Source organism: Paroedura picta, chromosome 7 (assembly GCF_049243985.1).
Source record: "Paroedura picta isolate Pp20150507F chromosome 7, Ppicta_v3.0, whole genome shotgun sequence".
NCBI classification, from domain to species: Eukaryota; Metazoa; Chordata; class Lepidosauria; order Squamata; family Gekkonidae; genus Paroedura; species Paroedura picta.
Window position 1 is genome coordinate 42180190 of NC_135375.1, and position 25857 is coordinate 42206046.

Here is a 25857-nt window from a genome sequence, read left to right on the forward strand (position 1 = left end):
AATGAATGATTTATTGTGTGTTTAAAATGTTCTTATACTGAAACAATGTGAAGGAAGGGGAGAAGAATTAGGTCAGCCAAGACAATGATATCCCATTGATTTATAGGAAGAATTTCACACTACAATAAAAAATGCAACAAGAAATCTTTATAATTATTATACAAGATCTAGCTTTTTACACACAAGAACTGCTACCTGTTGACATTGTCTACTCCCAGGTAAAAGACAAAACTCTGGATTTATAGCATAAGACACTCAAAACAATCCAAATTCCCCTTCCTGCCCTTTAAACAGGGCTTACTGGGGTATTATTTACCAAGTGATGCTATTTACCTCCGTGCTATGAAAAGCTTCAACCATCCTTTTCCACACATTAAATCTCTATTAAAGGGACAGGACATTTTTCTTTAGACCAATGGACAACTGTACATCCACCATTCTTGTCAGATGGAGGCATATATAGCAAATCCACCCTGTCTCTGTCGGTGTTTTGTCAATGACAACATTCCAAGGAAGGGAATATGGAGACAGCAGGAGTTCCAGGAAACAATTGTGAGAACCAGATGGCTTTCTGATCCCACCCCAATTGATGGGACAAAAGGGTAACAATGCTATCCCAAGCAGGTCTACCCAGAATCCTAAAGAGGTCTAATCTTACTCCCACAAAAGTGTTCTTAGAAATCTGTAATACTCTGGGAGGCAATAATAACTGGACAGTCACAATGTGTGAACGTTACGCTTTTTCTAATGTTACCAAAAATGTGGGAAGTGCTGTCCCATAAACCCCACACTATGTAAAACAAGAACAATTATTTAATTCAGGAATTTGCAATTTGTGTCCCCAAAGGCCATTCTGTTTTCCAGACATTGACTGGGGATGAGAAGTATATATTTTAAATGCAGTCTGATCCTTTCATATGTGGTTAGGATAGACATTGATAATTCCTTGACGTAAGGATTGAATCAGAGGAGCATAATGTCATCGGCAGGTAATTGAAATATAGGACTGAAAATAAATCTTTTTCTCACAAGAAGACAGAAACTGGCAATGGTCATGTGCCTTAAGACAAAACTTCATGAGATATAGCAGAATAAAGCATATAAGGAACCTACATGAAGTCTCATTGTTTCTCTAAAGACATATCTGGAACAGCTTCACTGTATAATATAAAAAAACTATCGCCTAGGTGAGTGGAGAGTGGGTGGGGCCAGTCCAATCTTTGGAACAATTGTAAGGCATGAAGATCAGACTGGTCCCGCTCCCCCCCAGGACTTAGGACCAACAGGGAGGAAACACAGCCCCCCCCCCCCCAGCCAGGCCAGCGGCAATCTCGCGACATTGCTACCAGTCTGCCCCTGACCACCGCAGGGAGAGGAGGTTGGTAGGGCTGCCACGGGGGGGGGGGGGTGACAACAGACGCTTGGACAGGATGCACCAGCCCTTTTCGCCCCAGGGCTGTCCTAACTGTCACATCCAATGAAAGCCAGACCAGCATCAATCCTGCGAGTCTGGAAACTGCAGGAAGATCTAAATGAAGAAATATTTACAGCTTGAAACTGTAAATAGTGAACAAGTAAATGGCTGGAGAGACATGGGAACCTGAAGTGACACCCATCTCTCTACACCCATGCCCTCATTTGTCACCATGTCACCACAACCTCCCATGTAACATTCAACCCCATGCACTTACAAACTGGACAACTACTCCCTTTCTTCTTCCCACCGCCAAGCTCTAGTGCCTGTTGTATTCCTGGATGCAACGGGCTTTGCCCCTAGTCCTACCATAAAAATCAAACATCACAGAAATTCAGCTCCGTGCAGAGACAAAATCTCAGCTTTAATACAAAGCCAAAAGAAAGATCAAAATGGTATGTATCCCACATACATGAGAACCAGCTGTGAATTTATTCAACATACTTTATTTATTACACTGTTTTACTTGTGAGCTACCTTAAGCTGCTCTCCAAAGAGAGCAGGATGCTAAATTGTTTACATATTTATTACCAAGAAGATGTGTTAGTCACTGGTTTTAAGGGTCTTCATTTTCATAGCAAAGGGACATGTGCAGGGATGGAATAAGGACACCAACAACAAGATATAGATTTCTGGCGAGATATGGCCACAGCTTTATTATAATACAAATAAGTATCAGCACAGGATGTAAGGATCCAGCCATCTTGTGGCCAGCAGATTACAGGTAAGCCCCAACTCCAGCAGTGCGGCCCAAAGTTGCATAGAAATGCACATGCGCGAACCCCTGTGCCTAATACTAGCAGGGCACCTGGGAGATAGTAGGAAGGCCTCTGATAGGACCCCCAGCCTGCCACCCAGAAATGCAAGCCGGGCAACCAATCCCTGACCACAGCAGGGATAGTGCTGTAGTTCCAAGTCCACATAGCCTCTTATGGAGACCCCCCAAAGAGATGGACCTCCTTGAATCATCCCTGTGAGATGTAAACCACCTCCACTCCTCCACTGCATGCCACACCAAAAATGAGCTACCTGGGTCCCACCAGTCCATATGCCTACAAACAAAGGGTAAATTGGCACATTCATGGTCTTAGCCATGATACCATAACAAGTCAGCCAGGTAAAACAGGACCACATCCTCTGATAGCAGAAGTGGGGCAGGGCAGCCCCAGGATCTAGAAAACTGCACATATCTAGATACAGCCCCTGCATAGGCTCACTGAGTGGATGGCGCAAGCGATCCCCATACACTGTTCAGGACAAGTTGCCTCCAAGGCTCCACAACTCTTCTCAGGAGGCATCTGGGGTTGAGTTTACAGACAGGGACAATTATCAGAACTGTTCCTGGTATCAAGATAGGAGATCAACTATGTCATTGTTTGTACCTACCATGTACCTAGCAGTAAAAGAAATGTTCACTTCCAACTAAGTGAGAACAAATCTGAAAATTAAGCAAATGATCTGCTCAGAGCAAGATGACTGTTTACATGAGGATTATGTCCTGGCTATCACAGTGAAATAAAACTCTATGATACCAGAACAAATCCTTCCAAATGATGACAGTGCCAGTATAGGAAAAAAAAACTCAAGAAATGTTAAGTCCTTGAGTAGCCTAGTTCTCATAGCTAGGCCATTTGCTGGTGATAATCAAAAAACACGCCAATCCCAAGCCTTCCCACAGCATCAGAATGCACCTGCAAGGAGTTCCCAGACAAGAGAGGATTATTCCAAATAGCCATACCACTGAATCTGCTGAAGAATTCATACCATACCATTAGATCTTCTTTAATAGCCCTGATTAAGAAGATATGATTGTGTGATGCAAAGACCCCAACCTGGCTAACCTAGGGCAGAAGGTCCTGCCAGGAGCCACTGCTTCATAGGCAAAGTTAAGATGTATCAAAAGGACCTATATGTCCCTCAGTGTATATTTCTGCTTACCCAGCATAACCTTGAGTAACCCCTTGAGCACTGCTAGTTTGTCAGGCAGCAGCCTCAGGGGCTTTTCGCACGCCTTCAAAATCGCACAATGGTTGCCAATTGAAAACGCTACTGATTTGCCGTTATGCACAACGTCGTTGACAATCTGCCACACACCTGAAACCGATCTGCAAAAAGCGCTTCCTTGTAGCGCTTTCAGGGAAATCCCCAAAAGTGGATTCACCCTCCGGAAAGCGATACACTCCTGCAACCAATCTGCAACACTAGCGAAAAAGACCTGTGCGTTAACATTGTTGCGGTTTCTACAAAGTCCCTTCCCCTGGCTCTCTCCTCTGATCTTCTGGCGAAGCGATCGCAATTTTTTTTTCTCCGAGCGAGCGGGATAAACGCACCAGCGAGCCTCTTTCTGTTTAGAGGCTTCCCCGGCTTCAGTCCCTCCCCAGAGTCACTAAGCACAAAGAACAGAAAAGCCCGTTTGCTGATGTATTTTCCCTTTATTTTTTACACATTCATTCAGCCGAAAATCGGGCCCGTGAGAGGGGGGGGGGGATTTTTTTTTTCACTCGGAGGGAGCGTGGCAACGATCAAACGACAGCTCAAACACACCAGGCAGCTGGATGGGTCTCTCCGTTGCAACAAATCAACACAGATTCGTTGCAATGGGTCTGTTTTTTTTTTTTTTTTACTTTCTTAAAGGGAAAGGGGCTGTTTGGGAGCATGCTAACGGCCGCCCATTGGCTGCTTGACAGCCAGAGGCGGGACGAGCTTGGCAATAGCGCTTCCTTTCTACCGATTTCTGCCGAGACCGGAAGCCTGTGGGAAATGCTACAAAACGCAACTGGATTCCACTACAAAGGGAGGTATGCATAACGACGAATTCCACTATTTTAAATGGCGATTTTTCATTCAGCAACCAATTTGCTACAAAGATCCCGGTGCGGAAAGCCCCTCAGAGTTCAGCTAGAACCCAAATAAGTAAGACTAGAAAAAGAACCCTCAGTTTTCTCTGGAGCAAAAAGGTACCCCCAATTCTCTATTCAATTCTTAAAAACATGCACACTTGTCTGCGCATGTGGATGACCTTGATGCAGCAACAAGCAAAAATTGTCAAGATAATGGCTAATGTGAGGGAAACCAGATTTGCCCTTAGGAACCCACTTCCAAAAAGTGTTGGAGGTTTCAAAAGCAGCACACATGATGAAGCACTCCATCGGCATAGCCTTATCCACATACCAGCAACCTTGAAACTTAAAACCCAAAAGACAAAAATCCTCTGGGTAAATCAGAAGGCAGATTGCATATCACAGGCATCAAAGCCCCAGACCCACACACCTTGACGATGGCCACTGTATGATCCAGCAATGCATATTTGATGGACTATAGTTCAATAACAATAGCATCATTAACTGAATAATCCTTAAAAGGTAAAGGTATCCCCTGTGCAAGCACCGGGTCATGCCTGACCCTTGGGGTGATGCCCTCTAGCGTTTTCACAGCAGACTCAATACGGGGTGGTTTGCCAGTGCCCTCCCCAGTCATTACTGTTTACCCCCCAGCAAGCTGGATACTCATTTTACCGACCTCGGAAGGATGAAAGGCTGAGTCAACCTTGAGCTGGCTGCTGGGATTGAACTCCCAGCCTCATGGGCAGACAGCTTCAGACAGCATTTCTGATGGCTTACCACCCTGCGCCACAAGAGGCTCTATAATAATTCTTAGGGCATGACAAACTATGTATTAACCTATACTGGCCCACAGTCTTCTTCAGGACAACTTCTAAAGCAGAGACCCTATGATTAGGCAAAGGAGGGTCAGGGAAAGGCCACTCAATTCTGCCTGCACACTCTTTGCTGGCTACCATGCTGAGCCTAATGGGAATTATAGTCCATGAACATCTGGAGGACCACAGGTTGACTACCCCTGGCCTAGAGTACTATGATTGAAAAGGTAGAAGAAATTCTCTCTATCCACATTCTCTATCCCAGGCATTATTTTATAAACCTCTTTAAGTATCCCCCAGCCTTTCCTTGTGGAAAGTTGCTCTTACTCATTATGGTTTCTCACATCCTTACTTTTCCAGTTCTACGATATCCTTTTTAAAAGCACATATAATTAATTGGATGCAAAGAAGCTGAAGTAGATACAAAATGAATAACTAGAATGACTATAGGAATGGGACATTTTCCCTATGAACTTTCTTGTTTGGCATGTTGAAAGAGGCTAAGAAATATGGTAAAGGTAAAGGTATGCCCTGTGCAAGCACCAGGTCATGTCTGACCCTTGGGGTGATGCCCTCTTCATGGCAGACTCAATACGGGGTGGTTTGCCAGTGCCTTCCCCAGTCATTACCGTTTACCCCCCCCCAGCAAGTTGGGTACTCATTTTACCAACCTCGGAAGGATGGAAGGCTGAGTCAACCTTGAACCGGCTGCTGGGATTGAACTCCCAGCCTCATGGCCAGAGCTTCAGACTGCATTTCTGCTGCCTTACCACTCTGCGCCACAAGAGGCTCTTAAGAAATATGGTAAGGTAAAGGTAAAGGTAAAGGTATCCCCTGTGCAAGCACCGAGTCATGTCTGACTCTTGGGGTGACACCCTCCAGCGTTTTCATGGCAGACTCAATACAGGGTGGTTTGCCAGTGCCTTCCCCAGTCATTACCATTTACCCCCCAGCAAGCTGGGTACTCATTTTACCGACCTCGGAAGGATGGAAGGCTGAGTCAACCTTGAGCCGGCTGCTGGGATTGAACTCCCAGCCTCATGGGCATAGCTTTCAGATGGCTGCCTTACCACTCTGCGCCACAAGAGGCTCTGAGAAATATGGTAGCGTTATGCAAATATAACAGGGTGCTTCATCTGTACACCGCCCGTGGCGCCGCGGGCGCCGCAGACTAGATAAAACACTAAGCCGTTCTGGGGCAGGATGTGTCCGGGATGAGGAAGGGTCCGGATTGGACCCTTCCTCAGGACAGACAATCGGAGGGACCAATCGGCAGGTGCTTTGCGCCTGCCGATTGGTCCCTCTGATTCCCAGCCCCAGCAACTGCGAGCCACGCAAAGCGCCTCTCGCTGCGTCAGGGCGCCGGGTAGGGAGCCCACGGCAGCCGCGCTCTGCGCGACTGCCGGAGGCTCCCTCGGGTGGCAGCCTGAATGCTAGCTCCCTACCTGCCTCCTGAGTCAGGCCGCTCGGCCGAGCCACCGCCAGGGCGTGGCAGGGGCAGGGCTGCGATTGGCCGTTGCTGCTCCGCAAAGCCGTCGGGGGTGCTGCGGCGGCCGCCATTGCTGAGCTCAGCCCACCCGTGTCGGGACTGTCAGAGCCCCGTTGCCTCCTCAGTCGCCGCCCGAAGTGCCACCGCAACAGGACATCGCCCCCTTAGCCCACCCAGCCACTGCCGCCCACAGGAGGACGCCTCAGGACCGCCGCCGCCAGCAACACGCTTACGGAGCCCCCAGCGCTGGTGCCACCGCCCTCCACCACGCCCTGCCAGCCTACCGCACTCCAGGTAGGCCGCGAGCCCCCGGCCCCACAGCACAAACCCGGCCTTGCCAAGCCAGCCCACAGAGCCCCGCCGCCCTCATGGCCTGCCCTCCTAGCGCCCACTGCATTTTGACTGATTGGAGACGCGTTTAACTTAAACCCAAAATGTGTAGGAATACAAATTACCGGCAGTCTTCAAACAAAGGTTGGATACACACTTTTCTTGGATGCTTTGGGCTGATCCTGCGTTGAGCAGGGGGTTGGACTAGATGGCCTGTGTGGCCCCTTCCAACTCTATGATTCTATGATTAAGGTTACGGTATCATCTGAATGCCCGAGTTTTATCCAGATTGTGGGCACACCACCAGGTTGTCATTTTTTAAAAAGATGTGAGTCACTACTCTGCCCAGTCATTTAATGTGAAAGAGCCAGTCTCCACCTTCTTGCCAGTGAGAGAAGCCAAAGCTATGATTGGCATGCTGGTTTTCACTGAAGAGAATGGCAGGTTAAAAATGCTTTGAAATAAATGCTTTCTATATCTTCCCAATGTGCTTTGCTGCTTCCAGAGAAGAAAGGATTAAGAAAGCCTGGCATATAAAAATGCTCAGGTAAGAAGATGCTTCCTCTGAATCCATCCCAACTTTTTTGCTGTGGTTGCCAGGAGGGGAAACAGCACAATCAATGGGAGACCATGCAAAAATCAATGTTCTTGATTTGCATAATATGCAAATTAAGCACCCAGATTTGTCAAGTGAAATAGGAAAGCTTTGCGCATGCCAACTTGTGCTCATTTTCTATAGCTTTAAATTGCTAGAATAGACATGTCTAAATATCCAGAGTTAATTATTACTTTATGGATGATATATTAAATTACTCACAGTACAGCACTAATTAATAAAGATCTTTTAAATTTAATTTTCATTCAGAATATTTGATTTTAAAAGCTGCCTTGTATGGCTCATCACTGTATTTTGTCACAAACTGAATTCTTGTTCACAACTATAGAATTTGTTTAGCTCTAGGCATCTGTGTTTGGATTACCAAATGCTGATTGGTTCACCGCTAGGGGCACATAAAGGTCAAGCCGTCCTTTTAAAGAGGTGTGGGGGGTTGTAGAGTTGGGTTGCGGGGTGGGGGGGGTTGCACCTAAGAGTCTGACTCATTAATCAGAGTTAAAAGTAAGGGGGGAGGTAGTGACTTGAAATTATTTGATTTTTTTTACAAGATGTATTCTAAAAAGCAGGACTCAAATGTTAGTGTTAGAGGTTGAGTAGATGTTTGTACAGATCATACTGACATACTTCTGACAGGTGACCTGAAACCCTTCAAATTGACATCTGTCACAGAGACAGACAGAGGTTTTTTAGCCCCAGAGCCTTTTTTCATGACATTTCATTTTTCATCAGATTTTGAGAGAAGAGGGGGAAAGAAGATGAACTTGAAAAAATCTTGCCAGGGGCGGAAAATGAGATCAGGTTTTCTGCAGCTGTCTGACTCACCTTTAAAGGTTAGAGGTCCAAGAAAAGTAAAGACAAAGGTCTCATTCTTATATTAGCTAAAAGAACATATTATTTCTTTAAATGTATTTACAACATCTGGCAAAACTAGTAGATCTTGGTGTAGTAGTATGGAATGACATAGTTGAGATAAATAGCATGTCCTGGTATTCGTTCTGCTATTGTAGTTTCATTAGGCAAAAATGTGGGGGTCCAACTATTCAACCATCTTAAACTTTCAAAGTTGATTAATTCTGTATTACAATCTTAATTGGTCAAAGATTGCAAGAGGTTTCATCATCCCCATGCCTGTTCCCATTGTTTACAGTCTTATACTGTCCTCCTTGTGTTATGTTTATTCTAGTAGTAGATTTTGAACTTGATCCACTTTTGTCTATATGAGAAAAATGTTATAGTTCTATGTACCCTCCTAATGTCTTGTGATCAGGATCCTGCCTCATCTTATCCTGACATGACACAATATGGAAGCAAACCCCCCTAACTATTCTAGCTTTTTGTTTCTTTGTTTCCTGATAAACCCAGAAATAATACTAGCAAGTTAGAGGGAATGTGCAGACAATCTATGTATTGCATGAACTTGATTATTCATTGGGGACACTGCAGGTGGGCAAGTAGTTGTGAGTTCCTGCATTGTGTAGGGGGTTGGACTAAATGACCCTAGAGATACCTTCCAATTTGAGAATTCAATGTATGTATTGAATAATTCTCATGTTATATTCCATGCTGAACATGTGATTTAAAAAGTAGAGTTATGCAGGTATTGACCTTTGGTTTCATTTGTAAACATGTGTTGGTTCTTTCTTACAAACAGACATACACCTATACATGCAGTGCTTGTATATTCACTATGTGTTCATTGCAAGGTGAACAGAGCTACTGAGGCACGTGGCATTACTATCAAGATAGTTAAGTTCTTTCTGGCTACAGAAGTTCCTCTCTATCCTCAATACCATCCACATTAGCCTTGCCAATCCTAAGATAATAATGCCTAGTACTTTCCATGTTCACAGTGCATCCCATATATTATCAAAGTCATCCTTACAGTCCTGTAGGATATTATTACCTACATATTGCACAGGGAACTGAGGAGTGGCTTGGCTGAGTGAGTTGGTGGCTGCCTTGGGAGTTGAGCCAGTGTTTTTCCAAGTCATTCATCCCCTTACCTTCTGCTGCATCAGTGCCCAGTTCTACAATGAAATATTTTTTATTTTGATACACTAGTTTTTTTTTTTGCCACCTCATGAGAAGGAAGGACTCCCTGGAGAAGAGCCTAATGCTGGGAGCAATTGAGGGCAAAAGAAGGGGACGACAGAGAATGAGGTGGCTGGATGGAGTCACTGAGGCAGTCGGTGTGAGCTTAAATGGACTCCGGGGAATGATAGAGGACAGGAAAGCCTGGAGGATCATTGTCCATGGGGTCGCAATGGGTTGGACATGACTTTGCAACTAACAACAACAACTAGTTATTTATACCAAAAATACCCTGATGGAAATATACATTTATGAATGGATGACCAGGAGATTATACAGTCCAACACAAAGTTCTCCTATGCAATCTTCATTGAAATCCTCAGGAGTGTCTATGTCAAAGCAGTAAAATTGTAATTTTTTTAACCTTGGGAGTTCAACTACAGCAGAGAAGAACCATAAAGCCTAGGATCACATGCTAGCTGAATGATCAGAAATCTTTTAAACCTAGGTGAATTCCTAAATACCTTAAGACTTCTATTAAACAAAAATCCCAGGAAGACCAAATTGTTCAAGATTACTTTATTTGGGGCATTTTAATTGTTGCATTGTACTTAAAATGCTGTGTATTTTGTTACAAAATCTGGAGCTTATAGTCTTCCCCTGCCTCATAGATGCACACACTTTAGAAGTTTGGCATGCTGATGTTTCAGGCTTTCATGTTAAGCTGGTTGTGTTCCTAATGTATATACATAGTTGATTTTTAATGTGCTTGATTTCTGCTGATTTTTCATTTCCACTCAGTGTTGCAGTGTACAAAAACCAAAAAGCTATTTGACACAGCTGTTATAGGCCTCATTCAGGCAGAATTAAGGCAGGATACAGTTATATTAACTTAATTTGAGGGTCCTCTGCACTTTCTTGTGCTTCCACTCATACAACCTTTGCATGAGCAAGGATTCCAACCCTTTGTTTCATTCTGCGTATTCCCTCTATTAATTTTTGTCATTCTTTTTTTCATACCCAAGATAACAATCACCTTTTTATTATACCCTTCCTCTAAGAAGATCTCCATCCAAGCCATTCACCCTGTACCCTTGTCTTATGCCTAATATTCAGATTTATCTGAATTTATTGCAAAGCCTTCTCCAATACAATAGTTCTGAAATGCCTAACAACCTACACAGATCCCCTGGTGATTTAGAGAGAAGCACAGCAATAATGGGAGCTAGATCAGGGCTTGGGGATTCACTTCTGCAATATCATTAATATAGTGATTAAATAAGAAAGGAGCCAACAGGCAACTCTGCTTCACACTCCTGGGCACAAAGATGACCTTTGACAGTTGTCCTTCAAGGTCATAACAAACATCATATGCTAGATTAAATACAAAAGTCTTCAATCTATGATAGATGCATAGTTTGGTTCACAGATGCTTTCTAGATACAGAGTCAAACATCGCCTTTAAATCCATAAAGGCTACACAAAGCCCATCCTTTGAATGGCTATACACTTGTCTGTCAGGTGGAGAAGAACTAAGCAATGATCCAGCATCTCTCTCCTTAAAACATCCTTAGTCTTCAATCACAAAACCAACTTTAAGAATAAATAAGTGAAAAGGTGGTTCTTTTCCAATTTTTCTCTGTAGATCTTTAGTGTATTAGGCTGCCAGTTCAGCATTCATGACAAAAATGATGATACAAAATATGACTGGAACAAGATGTTTTAAATCTTGGTTGCAGTGGGAGCTTTAAGGGACAGGAAGTAGAACTCTGGTAACTGATAACCCTTCACCCAAGCTGATGCTATGCCCTTGAGCATGCTAGATTTCACTATACAATCATGCATTCTATGTCTCCCTGTTAATTTCCAATATATGATGGATACATAGACTTGCTCTCCTGATTCTTTTGCAAAAACAATATACATTTGCAAGGCTTGAAAAATGACCTAACTAGATACTGTACCATGGTACATCCATCATTTTTAGCTACTTGAAGAGTGATAGCCTACCAGTTTTCACTCATGTCTTGGCAAAATTGAGGATATGGAAGAGCATCACAAATTTTCAGATGGTGCAAAATATGAAAGGTCTGATATAACGTAAATTGATAGCCTAACAGTTTGGCTGATTTAATAGTTAGTCTGGCAATAGTTATTTTTTTCAATATATTTTTATCATTCTTCAGAGTGAAGATAAAAGATAAAAATAAAAGAATGTGCCAAGTGGACTTGCTCAAAAGGGCCCCTTTACATAGAGAATAGGATCATAGTTAATGTGATAGGTAGTTTTCACTGCTTTGTTCATTTTATGCTCTAAATTGTTGCACTCTTTCTCTCATTGTCAGGAGAGCCTTTTTATGCTTGGAATAGGGTCAGAGTTCATGTTTGTGAAATTTTAGGTAGTTGCTTAGTTTGTTGTTAAGACTACTATCATAGAGCCCATCCCGTACACATTAAATGTGCTTTATCAGATGGATTTTCCTGTGCAAAAATTTTGTAATTCAGTTTTGTTTCACTATAGAGAAGAGTGTATTGCTCTAATATTGTAATTCCATTTTACCACAATATTGATAGTTTGTATACTACTCTGATTGTACTGTTTTTAATGGTGTGATCTACTTTGGGTCTCAGAGTGGGAAGGCAGACTATAAATGAAGACAGTAAATACCACCTAGAATTTTTAATGGGGTAGGGCTGAAAATGTATAAATGAATAAATAACACATTAACCAAGTGCCTGAGCAAGAAGGTAAATATTATGTTTGTTCTAGGAAGCAAATAAAACAGAGAAAATAAAAACATAGTGTCAAAGTCCTGACTTACTGACTGGGAAAGAATACTTTGGCAAAAATAACTTTGGAGATAAATAAGCCCAGCAACTCAAAGAAAGAAACTAAGACTATCCTTTGGTCCTGTGAATTTTAGCTCTCCTAGCACTCTTCTGCCATACCTCTGCCTTCAGGAAGCAGCTTTTGACCTTTTTGCGGTACATTGATTAGCCTTTCCTCCCAAGCACAATCTGCCCAGGGCTGCAAGGATTGTAAATTATGCACAAAGTCTATCAGGTGCCCATCCTCAAGGGAAGAAGTCAAGCAAAGAGGGACTCATGCAATACCAGAATGTTGTAGCTTGAACAGACTTAAAAGAAATTTAATCTTTAATGCTATACTCTTTACACACACATTCTATAATTTTATGATGGAATCTGGATGAAATGTATCTAGTTAGTACAATGGAGCTTCTCAAAGAGTACTGTATATTGAAAATGATGTACATTAAATCTAGGTCTCATAGTTCTTTCAAAGTGCCATTATATATGGCAGGTATGGCACTGTTGTTCAACAATAAAAATGACACTGAGCTTTTCAGCCAACATGAGGGTTGGAAATTTTGTTGAATACATTGTTAGATGCTTAACAATTTACATGTATACGTGGGCAGTACTAATGTCTTGCTCACCTTTGAGGTATGCTATATTCTCTAAGAAACCAAGAGCACACTATTAATTGTTCTTTTGATTTTATTACATTTTGTTTTGTGAGATTTTATCACTTCTGCTATTTTTATTGTCTTCAAATTTCATTGAGAGTACTAATTGTCATGAAAATAAGTTTTCCAAAGCATACACTGACAGTAAAAGAAGTTAGTCTTCTACAACAAGTACATTTTAAATATATTAGCACTATATACATTAGGATTTTAATGTCATTTACATTTTAATTTGTATTGTTTTTTAATCCATTGTTGTGAACTACCCCAAAACTGCCTGGAGAGCAGTGGCCTTTAAATCAAAATATAAATACATAAATCATTGTATTATAAGGAGTTCTAAATATCACGGTCCATTTAAAGTATATAGAACTTTACAGTTTTGTTTATTGGTCTGAAATAAATGATTTAAAGTTCTATCCTAAGCAGTTAAATTGTCTAACTTCACTGATGTCAATGGACTTAGAAGATTGTCACTCAAGGGCCACAAAGTTAGAGACTTCCAGTTAAAATATAATAGGAATCAGTCAGAGATACTTTATATTAAGACTCCAGTGGGTACAATCTTTATGTGCAGATTCCAGTTAAATTTAACAGCTAAGTGTGGTATATGTTTAACTGCAGAAGATGAAATATCTATGTCTATGAGCAGAATAATAGTGTTAATCAATGAGAATAAAGCTAGTTTCTGCTCCAGGAAGGCCATCTCTGATTGGCAGAGAAATCACTCCCACACTCCAACTTTGAGACTGTTTGTACCTTTAGTCCAGATGTTGACAGGGAGCAGGATAATTTCTAATTGATGAATACACTTTTTTTTTTTTTTTTGCTGTTAAGTCATGGTGACCTCATAAGATTTTCAAGGCAAAAGACATTCAGCAATGGTTAGCCATTGTCCTCTTTGTAGTAGCCCTAGACTTCTTTGGTGATCTCCCATTCTGACCCTGCTTAACTTCTGAGATTGGGTGTGATTAGGCTAGCCTGGGTTATCCAGGTTAGGGTGTACTGTAAACCATTTAATCTATATTTAATACAGCATTTCTCATTTTTGGGTCTGGTGACATGGAGAAAACTACACCAGAATGATGATTTCTTACATTTTTTTTCTTGGAACCATAATCTACTCATGCCATCACCAGTGGAACAGAAAAATCTGTTATACTGCCTCTCCCTGTCTTCAGGCTTTCCATCAAAATTATAATGTATTATCTAATTATCGAATACCAGTGGGTCCTTTGATACCTGTGAACAGAAACAGGGGTTTGATTTTAACAATGAAAATGCCATGCCATGCTTAGATGCTTGAATAACAGCCGGCTGAGATTACATCCTGGCTGCCAGTCATCGTGAACAGCTGATTTATTGATGGACCATTTGCCTGCTGCATGATACATACATAGCTCTTCGGAGAATTGCTTGTACTGCACCATGTAGCACAAGCAGCTTTCATATATGTGCATTGTCACAAGGCCCATTGGTGCTCTCCCCCTACCCCTTTAGTCATTGTTGCATATTGTTTTGCTCTGCAGCCAAAACACAGAGTTAAATCAAGCATATCAACTGCTAGCAAACCTTTGCTGATGTATGGCATTTCAGAAGATGTCAGTGTCTTGCCAGCATCTCATGAATATTACTTTGGTGGTGAGTCTATAGCATGTATGACATTACATTCAGAGACTAGTTTACCAATACACAAGAGCTGCTTGTGACTCTAGATCAAAACAGTATTTTTAAGCCAACAATGAGAGTGTTGGCCAACTTCCAGACATTGTTTTCTAAAATTAAATAGAAAAAAAGACACATGACAAAACTCAATTTCAGCTTTGAAGTTTTTCCCAATTAAAGGAGATGGACAATGTGATCTGTTTATGGAAGATAGTGCAATGAGTTGACCGTGAGTTGTTTAGACCTCATGAAGTCTGTCTTAACTCAGATCTCTAGCATGACAGTGAGAGGAACAGAGCACATCTTGAAACTGCCTCTATGTGGAACGCAAACATACCAGAGAAAGTAATGTGTCTGTACATAGTGGCAACTAGATTGACCATACACAATCATGCATGAAGTAGCCAGAAAGATTGTACAGCAGAAGAACAACAGGTAGGGAAGCTAGTTTCCTCTACTCACAGCTCTGAAGCATATCTATTCTAGTAGAGCCCGCCTCCTTTCCCCTAGACGGAGCTTAAACAGTTCCGCAGGGCCTGCAAAAAGGAGTTCTTCCGCCAGGCATTTGGTTGAGATCAGACGTAATCAACAGCGATTGAAGGGCCCCTGCTCCCCCCTGCCCCCCACTCAGAATTCCACCAATATGCTGTGGACCTGTTTGCATTGTTGCACTGTTGTATTGTTTATACTGTTATATTGTTATATGGTTACAACTATTAGTTATTATTATTGTAAGGTTATTCACATGTTTATAGACTGTTTTATGTATTGTTCTTTGTTCTTATGTAAACCGGCCTGAGCTTCCGGGGAGGGTCGTATATAAATATTAAATAAATAAATAAATAAATAAATAAATAAATAAATAAATAAATAGTATCACATAGTTTGACTCAGCTATTCCCAGTGATGCTAGAAAGAGACTCTCTCTTCCTACCAAGTGTATAAAGAAAAGAACTGCTGTTCCACGGAAATCAAAGTATTTGAGACCATACTGGCTACTGCTTTTTTGTTGATAGTATAAAAGTGGAATCTCTCTGCTTGGCCTTGTTTTCTTCAAAGTCATGTTTAGTTACATATTTATAAATCACATTGCTTTCTCTCTATATACATGGAAAACTGTCCCAGACAAGTCTTTTTCATCATAGATGCAGAGTGCTGTTCATAAACCTACTTCATTCCAATGCCCATTAGGTTACTTATTTCACTTCAATATTCCCCACCTTCCTCCTTAATGGAGACCATAGCCAATTCCTCCATTTCATCTTCACAATAACCCACTAAGGTTAGGCTGAAGGTGTATGAGTGGGCCAAGATCACCCAATAAGCTTCACTGAATCCTGGACATTTAAATGTAAGTCTCCCAGATCTTAACACTTTGTGCTACACAGCAATGAAGACTTGAGACAACTATATGGGTTTTACTACTTTATTTAAATGCATTCAAATCTGCTGATCCAAATCATGGATTAGTTGTCCATGGCTTCCTTTGTTCTACAAATCCACTCTGGCTCCAAACTTGGCCAGCATCTACCATCAGCCTGGTTTATCCCAGACCTGGTCCCCTATCCTGATGTACCGTTAAGCTGCTATCAGGTTCAGGAAGATGTCAAATATAACAAAGTCAAATATAACAATGAACATTATAGCTCAAGGATAGATGAGGAGGTTAACAGGCACACTTAACATCCCACACAACTCTTTCAAATGAGATTCACACAAACCAACCCACTCCCACTTCATCTATTAAAACCACACTAATAATATCACGGTGGGGAAAACCATTGACTAGCAGGTGGCGACTACTCCAGCGAAGACACGACTCCTGTTTGACAAATAACTTGGCCGCAGCCGTTTATTAACAAATAACCCCAACATAGGGTTGGCCCTATGCAGGTGAGGGAGCCTGACCCCATTTCAGCCGTCTGGCTGTCCTTTCTGAACTGCGGCGCTCAGGCTCCACTCCTCACTCCCAGCCGGGAGGATGGGACGCCTTCCGCTGCAGATTCTCCTGGGAAGCGGCAGTAAGGGACCCAAAGGGCGTCCGCCTCCATTGGAGCCCCCCTTGCTGCTTGGCCCCCCGGGCCCCTGGCCTCCCAGCCGGGTAGGCTGCGCCCGGGGAACTGCCAGTCTCATTACCGAGACCCCCTCCTTCAGGGAGTCCCGCATGCAGGCGGGCTCCCTGCCAACAGGCTCCCTACCAAGCATAGCCGCGGCTGCGACGTGAACTTAACGAAGTAAAACAGGGAGGGTGGGAGGGTGTTTGTCCCGACGGCAGTCGACGCGAAGAGGGCCTCCACGCGTGCGCCCGGCCTATTTATAGCCGGGCGCCCCCGCCCTTCTCCACCGCGCCTCGGCGCGGCCAGATGATGCCGAGCAAAAGCTATAGCACAAGGGGAGGGAAGAATTAACCATCTTTGCCTGATTTCTCATTGGATAGCTGCAACTTTGTCTGCCAATCCTGCCCTCCTTTGGATGTGGCAACTAGATTCACAGCTCTAGTGGCCATGAATGCCTCTTTGGGGCATAGCAGAGGTATAATTTTTATGCATTTGTTCCAGGTGTGTGTTTTCCACTCCAAACTATTGCTTGCTTGTTCTCTTTCAGGGCCCTACTAAACCTTTTACTTGTGTGACATTATTCTATGTCTGCTTATGTTCCGTGCTATCTTTCATCAGATTTCAACAGTGAGAAGTTGAAATTAAGGAAAATCCATGGTTAACTGTCATGGTTAAATCCTTGCCCAGTTAGGCAACACTTCATGTGTACACACCTTAATGTACATTAGGTCACCCTGACATTTTCTCCTAACTTAGCAAGCATTTTAAAAAATCTCACCCAGGTTAACAGCAAATCCTCACCCAGGTAAGTTATCATTCGGGTGCTTCCCTCGGCAGGAAAAGTGTTTATCCCTGATGTAGATGACTTGTCAGGATTTTGTAACTGCTTTTATGTAAGCTTTCATGCTGAACTGCTGCTTCCTGTTCAGTCCCACTAAAATCCTTGGTGGTAACAACAGCTGATCAAGATTGTTATTCTTGAGTGCTAAAGAGGAAGAGAAAATATTGTTTTATTGGTTTTTGCAAAAAGCAGAAATTGGTTTGTGTTTTTCTTGTTCTGGTATAATACACCTTGGTCCATTGCCAACATTTTCTTGCCTTGTAAATTGATTTACAGCCCAATCCTTCAAGTGCTCGTCTGGCATTGATCCCAAAGAAGCAAAAGGAACTTCCACCAAGGAGGGCAGAGGGACAACTTGCCAAAAGATAAGGAGGTTGATATAGTGGCTCTTTTATTTACTAAACTTTATAACATTTGGAATGAAACAAACTCAGTTATGCATTGATAAAGCTAAATGTGAATATGTTTCTCTCCTTATCAGGAAGTATGGCCTCATCCTAAATTGTTTCATGCATCTACTTCACCCAAAATCTAGGATCCTCTAGGACAGCTGTTGTTTTCAGACTGTTTCCAATTGCTGCAGAATGTTTGGGAGATTTATATTGCTTTTTTCAATAAAATGTTTGCAAATATAAAAGGTAGATCAGATAGCAAGCAAGCAAATACTCAAACAATATTCTATCCACCTCAAACCAACATGATTCCAATATTCCCCCGCATCTGCCAACTGGAGATCTTTTAGCAGCCTTTCTGAGCCAGCCCAAAATTCTTCCTGAATTCATACTCTTTGGTCAAACTCAAACTCCCCCTTTCCCTATCATTAACACCAACAACTGCTATCAATAGTTACAGTCAGCTTTTAGAATGGGTTTTTATCAAAGGTCAAGCCTGGAGGTATATTGATAGGACACATACCTGACACTTTACAGAGTGAGAAGGATTTGACATTTCCTGTGATAAATTTGTCCAGTTCATGATTTGCAAACTGATGTTTGTGGCAAGTCAAACTTCAAAGCAACAGGTTCCCAAAGCAACCTCAAAGCAGCATACTAGCCTAGTATAGCTGCACCTGACATTTGCCCCCAAAGCACTTTCCTGGGGGCATCTTTTGGGGGGCAATAGTTCAGACCTCCTTTGTCCAATCTGCACATATCTTCAAGGAAATGTAGAGGAACAGCAGGGGAATATTCCCTGTGAATTTGTTGCTTCCAGCTTGCACAGAGTTCATTCAATACACTCCTAAATCTCCAGAATCTCCACCCATCTTTTATTCAGAAAGCAGTTTCCTGGGGGTACCTACCTTGAGGGATGATATCTCAGATTCCATGAATCCCATCATCACCAAACTTGGAGAGCAGGTAGAGAGGCAACCAGAGATCTTCTGTGAGTTTGGTGTTTCTAACACACCAGGAGGGCATTCTATTGCATCATGAATCTCACAAAACAAACCAATTCATTTGGCACCAAAAAAGTTCATGATAGTTTGTGGCTCACCAATCGGGTGCACCAAGAACTGAAACACATTTTCCCAGTTTGTGCCCATCCCTGCTGAGGACAGCTCACTGCACCAAGTGTTTAGGGTGGGAGTAGGGAATTCATAGCATGTGTGCTGGCAACAGAATACCAAGCCACTTAGCCTGGCACCCAAGGCCAGATTTCCCCCCCAGCAACTGAGACCTTGGCAGAATTATAGAGGACAAGAAAAGGCAACAGGCATGGTTTATGACTGTCATCACTTACCACAACTGTACAGCATTTAAAAGGGATTACACAAATTCATGAAGCAGACATTCACTAAAGGCTGTTAGCACGATGGCAAAATGGAATGTGCATGTTTGGAGGCTTTGGGCTCTGTGCCTCTTTTTGTAGCCCTTCTGGAACATTGGGTTTGCCACTGTAGAGAAGAAGATACAGGATGAGATATCTCTTTGGCCTGATCCAGCAGGGCTTGTGCTCTTATGGGTATATATAATACAATGATGTGGATGGAGTCAGACTTTTCCACGTAATGTGCCCAACAGGGTGGATTCTAATTGGATAGGACACTGATCACTCCCAATGGAGCCACATTATTGGCCTTATGCACATGGTTGTGGTGAAATTCACACACACTTCCCAGCAACTTGGTATTGCATCCCAGAGAACTGGCTTCCATGATACTATATGTTAGCGTGAAGGGACCTGCCATTGCTTTTTTGTGAATCACCAATGGGAAAACATCCTCAGTCCTTCCTTCATCCCATTTTACATTTAGTTGCCCTAAAAATCACACCATCATGAATAGAATAACTGAACAAGCTCTAAATTCTTCTATGATACTTGAGTGAGAAAATGCCTGTTTAATAGTAATTTCATTTTGATTTCTATTTGTATTCAACAGAGGATCAGCAACTCCAATAGAGAGCCATCTCACATTTCAGCATTAAATGAAGCAATAAGATTTTGAGGATAAAAAAATTGAGTGCTGTTGTTGTTTAACTGAGTAGGGTTATAATGATAAGAAATACCAGAACCTTACAATATTTATGATCGTCTATGCTTTCAGCAAGTGCCAGCCACCAACTGCAAGTGTGTGAACCTTACTAAGTGACATTGACCGGATGCTTGTGACCCATGGGCTGGCACTTTAATAAATTAGTTGGCTGGCTTAAAAAAGGGAAAAACGAAAGCACCTCACTACTACAAATAATCATCCAATCCATGGGTGGGGGAATACATCTTCAGATGTTAAAAAGGAGAGTCTAAAATAAAGACTGTAGACATCTCACAGCAAATGTCCACCAAGTAAAAACATATATTTATGTGTTTGAAATACTGATGGAAATATTTATTTCAATTGCATCAGTGGCCCTTTGCAATTGTTGATGGAGTTGCACTATCATCCAGTGGGAGGCCAGAGAGATGGGAGTTCTCTCTATATTTGCTTATGTATATTTCAAGGAGAAGCTTTAGTAATCCATCCATTGGGGAAGAGTAAAAGACTGCCTTTATGTTTGTAGGATGTTTGGGTCATTTTAGCTTTATATTTTAAGTTTTTTCTAATTAACATATTTCTATGCTTCATTTAACACTTTGTCCAAAACCACCATATTTTCTTCTTATCTGCTCTGATACTTTTGCCCTCGAATCTTTAAGGATAAGTATTAGTTTACCAAGGAAAGAACATTTTCTACTTTTACTTCTCTTTGATCAAGATACATTTATCCAAATTAGGAACATGCCTGCCCAAATTGGAGCAGACAAAAGACCCCATATAGGCAATTATTTCAAACAAATCTTAAAGCAAAACAGCTGTACAAGCCACACTCAGAAAGAATGTATAGTATGTGTGATTCTCATGCTTGGTTCTACACCCACAAAAGATTTCATTTAGGAGCTATTCAGAGTCTGCAGGGTAATATCGGAACAGGGAGTGAATTTGTATAACATTCATTAAGAGCTGTGGTTCGTGTGTTATTGACAAAGCTTGTGACATTATAGAACAGAAGCAGCAAACCAATCTTTCCATCCTAGCACCCAAAAAACAGTATTATTATTGGCTTTCTTGGTATATAATTTTTTCTCTCTAATGCATTGGCTTGTGACATCACATTAAAATTATTGGGCACAATCCACCAGCAATGTCTCCTGTTCAAGCCCCTTTGAAATGAATGGGAGTTGCACAGGAATGCTTTTGTGTAACTCCCTTTCATTTCAATTGGGTTTGCATACAGAGTAGTAGCATTTGTGATCCAATTGCTAATGTTCAAAGCTCTTGTCAGATTCATACACTCTGCAGCGCTAATTTACTAGACCCATATGCATCTTATGTTGATCTCTTTCTCTGCACCTCTGTGCAGCATGTATTACACCCACTTGCTGTCTTCCTGCTTATAAATTCTTAATATTTTCTCATGCGAATATTGCTGAGAGGCCTGTGTAATAATAACAACAACCATCAGTGGCTTAAAAATACCTATAGATGTTTGACACAATATATTCTTCACCCCACCTAGTTCATGCCAAAAAAGAATAAAATGTTCTTTTTTCTCTCTAATTGGAAGGATGATGAGTGAATACAAAATACACCCAAAATACACCTATGGAAGGGAGCTAATCCACACAATCTTTTTTTGCGGATTGATGTCAATGAGCCTCGGTGGGATTTTTTCTTCCAAGTTTCTCCTTGCCTAAGTTAAGTCACAACTTTAAAGTGTTGATTTCATCTGGCAGAGATCATGGGCTGGATCCTGTATAAATTCCCCACACAGAATTGCTATTTCTCCTTCTCCCCCTTCCTAAGGAAGCCCCAACTACCCCCTAAAATGTAGCTCCTGGGAGAAACCCCCCAGCAACAAAATGAGTGGGGGCTCCCTTATTGCAGGGATTGCTACCAATTGCTACCTTTTGTGTGTGCAGATCATTTTGATGAGATCCAATTCAGCAAATGTTGCCATTTCTCTGAAACTCTTAAATTACCAAAAATTCTACATATCCACTCTGTTCAAGCAAGAACAGAACACTCACAAGAGAGGAGATACCCAGTGACCTTGTAACTGAATATTCAAAATGATTAAAATCCTGGAAGGAGGTATCTCCGGTTGGAGGAGGCAGGAAAGACGACTTGGATTTAAGTGCCAGTCATACCTACATATTCATATTTTGGGATCCGATAATGCTAATAATTTCCAAGTCATTGGGCTGCAATCCTATGAATACTTACTTGAGATAAAACTCCACTGAACTCAATGGGAATTAATGAAGAAATATGCACAGGATTGCACTATTAGTGGTATTGTGCACATGGGGACTGATAAGAAGTGGTATTGTGCACATGGGGACTGATAATGATAATAATAATAAGAAGAGTTGGTTCTTATATGCCGCTTTTACCTACCCGAAGGTGGCTCAAAGCGGCTTACAATTGCCTTCCCATTCCTCTCCTCTAAGGTTAAAAACATACTCCTACAAACCATATCTCATTCTTTTTTTCCTAATATTATTCCAGAAAAATATTATTCTATAAAAGCAAGATGCTAAGTAACATGGTTGTACTTGGAAAGAACAACATCAGGTGCTGGATGTTGTACCTGGCAATGAGAAAATCTAGTTATTTTCACGTGGTAAAATTAGGCTCATTTCTCATGTTCATTTTCGATGAGGCAAAGACATCATGTCAGTTTCTCATGATGAATATTAATTATGAATGTCCAAATGCCTAGTGACAGCTGGTATTAACCACATCAGGGGGGAAAGTTTGAGAATTAATAGGCTGCTAAATACCAGCTGTCAACATGTTGTAGAAGGGACACAGTTACAGGATTCCAAACAGGCACCATGAAAACAGTAGTAAGACGAATCAGTATGACCACTTTCCCAAATCAAAAAGTGAATGTCCAATTTAAATCATAGCTAGCTTGCACCAATCTTTTTTCAAGCTAGATAAGTTTCTAATCATTCCAACAATATATGTTATGATTCAGACTTTTTAAAGTTCTTGATAATGTACCTTTTTGTTATGATTTTCAAAATCAGGCATCTGATTATAAGCAAGAGATTAATCATTTTTAATGGCTGGAAATCATTCCCCAGCCTTTAGAATGCCCAGCCTTTGAAGCAGAGATAGATTCAGAATGAAGCAGTTTGAATATAAACAGAGGGAGAGAGAGAGTTAAGCTGGAATAAAACTAAAACTGGGGTACATAGGCAGCCTTTGAGGGCTGTAGTTGTTGTATATTTAAAATCTGAGGCAGGATCATTGGTTCTGTTTGTGGGGTCTCCTATCTTCCAGCATCACCTGCTTGTAACCAAGCAGCCCAGGGACTGTGCCCTTTCTTGGTAAGAAAATAAGCCCTATAATGAGGGCACCTGGGGAACTTTTCACAACATGGGACAATGGGACAAGCCCCCTTTTTGAAGCCGTGTTTTCATGTATTCAAAGACAGTTGTGTACATCATCCCAGATGTCTAAATAGTAGCATGAGAAAAGGGAATCATTTGTGAAATTTATTGTGGGTGCTTGAGTATGCATGCCATTGACAGGACCATACAAAATATTGCACAAGTTAGCTTTTAAACTATCATTTACTGTGCATCATAAATACATAAACATCCTTACAGAAATTTAAACTACAAGATTCTATAAGAAATCAGTTGGATGAATCACTTTATGTTCAAACTATATGCACAAAGGCTGTGCAGCGTAACCAACGGCTTGTGTATTGTCTAAGGACAAGTCAGAATGATTTAACCTCTTCCTTGCTAAAGGGCTAAGCCATTTCAAATTGCAATTTCTTCTAGATTCATTACTTTAAAGAATATCTTCCCTTCCTCCTCATGGCAAGACAGAAGCGATTTGTAACAACGCCGATAAAAATTATGTTACACTCAAATCATCAATAAAAATGTCTATGAGCTGCAGTAACTTTAGGATAAAGGCTATTTTCCATTTAACATATTAAGATCTTGCAATTAAAGTTTGAGGATCGCATGAAGGAATTTTTTTTCCTAAACACATTTCCAACATTTTAAAAAATTGCTGCATAAGTAACAAGCCACTAAATGACTTTTAAAATATATCAATTCATATTTGTTGATTGAAAGAACATACTCGTGACTTACAGTGTAATCCTAAAAAGACTCATACCTGTCTAAATTAATTGAAATCAACTAGATTAGAAATTCTTAACTCACTTTAGGATTGTGCTTTAATTTGTGATTGTTGCTCATGCAGATGAAAACTATTCAGAAATAAATCCTATTTTATTCAATGGGGGTTACTCCACCTTAGGCAGACTACAAATGAAGTCAATAAGTAATTGTGCATTCAAAAAGTTCATTGACTTCAAGGGTGTAACTGTTTTTAGAATCACACAATAAATAAGTAGACATTCTCCATCCCTCCTCATATGCAAGTGATTTACTAAAACAGAGAAGTCAAAGATTCTGATAAAGAACTGAGAAAAGTATGAAATAAACTATTTTATGATTTGTGCTGCAGCCATTGTATCATGCCAAAATGAGCTTGCTCTTTTTTGGCTGCACTGGACAAGAATAAAGTGCTTTAGAATGTTGCTACATAACTCTCCATTTGTTTCTCTGGTAAACAAAATATTTCACTAAATGGAACAGATAAGACTTGACGGTTTCCATCAAATGATATATAAAAACTACTTAAAGACTTAGGCTTGAGTCTTATCCCAAAGATGAAGTGTTGGCAGGAAGGGCCACCTGTCAGCACATGAAAACAATCCATAAATTATGCCACTCATCAAGGAAAAGTAGCTCAGTTGTGACAATGGAATAACTGGATATTGGTTAAAATAGGTCAATGCCTGACAAGAAGGGAAAATGATCTCAAAGGACAGTCTGGTGTCAGATTTTGAGATGAAGCTATAGCACTAGGGAACTGGCATTTTTATTTCTCCAATGTTTTTGTGAACTACAATTGAACTCAAAGAACTGACTAGCATTTTTAGCAAAGAATTATCATTCTGCATAATTTGGATGTTATGACACAGTTTACTAATTTGCTACTAATTTACTTTTTCCTTATATCTACACTCTTATGATCCTTGTTCCATTGTCTGAGGAAGAGTGCTTGCACTCAAAAGCTCATGCCTTGAATACATCTTTGTTGGTCTTAAAGGTGCTGTTAGCTTGCAATCAGTCTTCACCTTCTGACATTCTGTTGGTCTTAAAGGTGCCATTGGACTCAAATTTGTTTGTGATACTTCAGACCAACATGGCTACCTACTTGGATCTATTATTATATTGTGATTGCCAGAAGTCTAACTGAAGTATAAATGGCACAGGATTCTCATTTGAACAGATTTTCCCATTACAGCTCTATATAGGTTGCAAATATCAATTGTTGTAATGTGCTCAGAAAACAAAAACATATTTCATTTGAAACAGCACAATTCTAAGAGCTTCATTTGAACTTGGTGATTCTAAGATAACCATATCAAATAACTATAATATCAGCTGGTAATATACCTTGGGCTTTACCCATCTGAGGACTTTACAGTCTAAGTAGGTGGTTGGACATGCCAAACCAAGGGACAGATATACCACTGTATATTCATTTCCAGCCCTTGAAGGATCACTGCCTTGTTGTGGTAAGGAAGGCCTGGAGGATCATTGTTCATGGGGTCGCGATGGATCGGACACAACTTCACAACTAACAACAACAATTCATTTCTATGTGCTTAAACAGTTTTTGATATC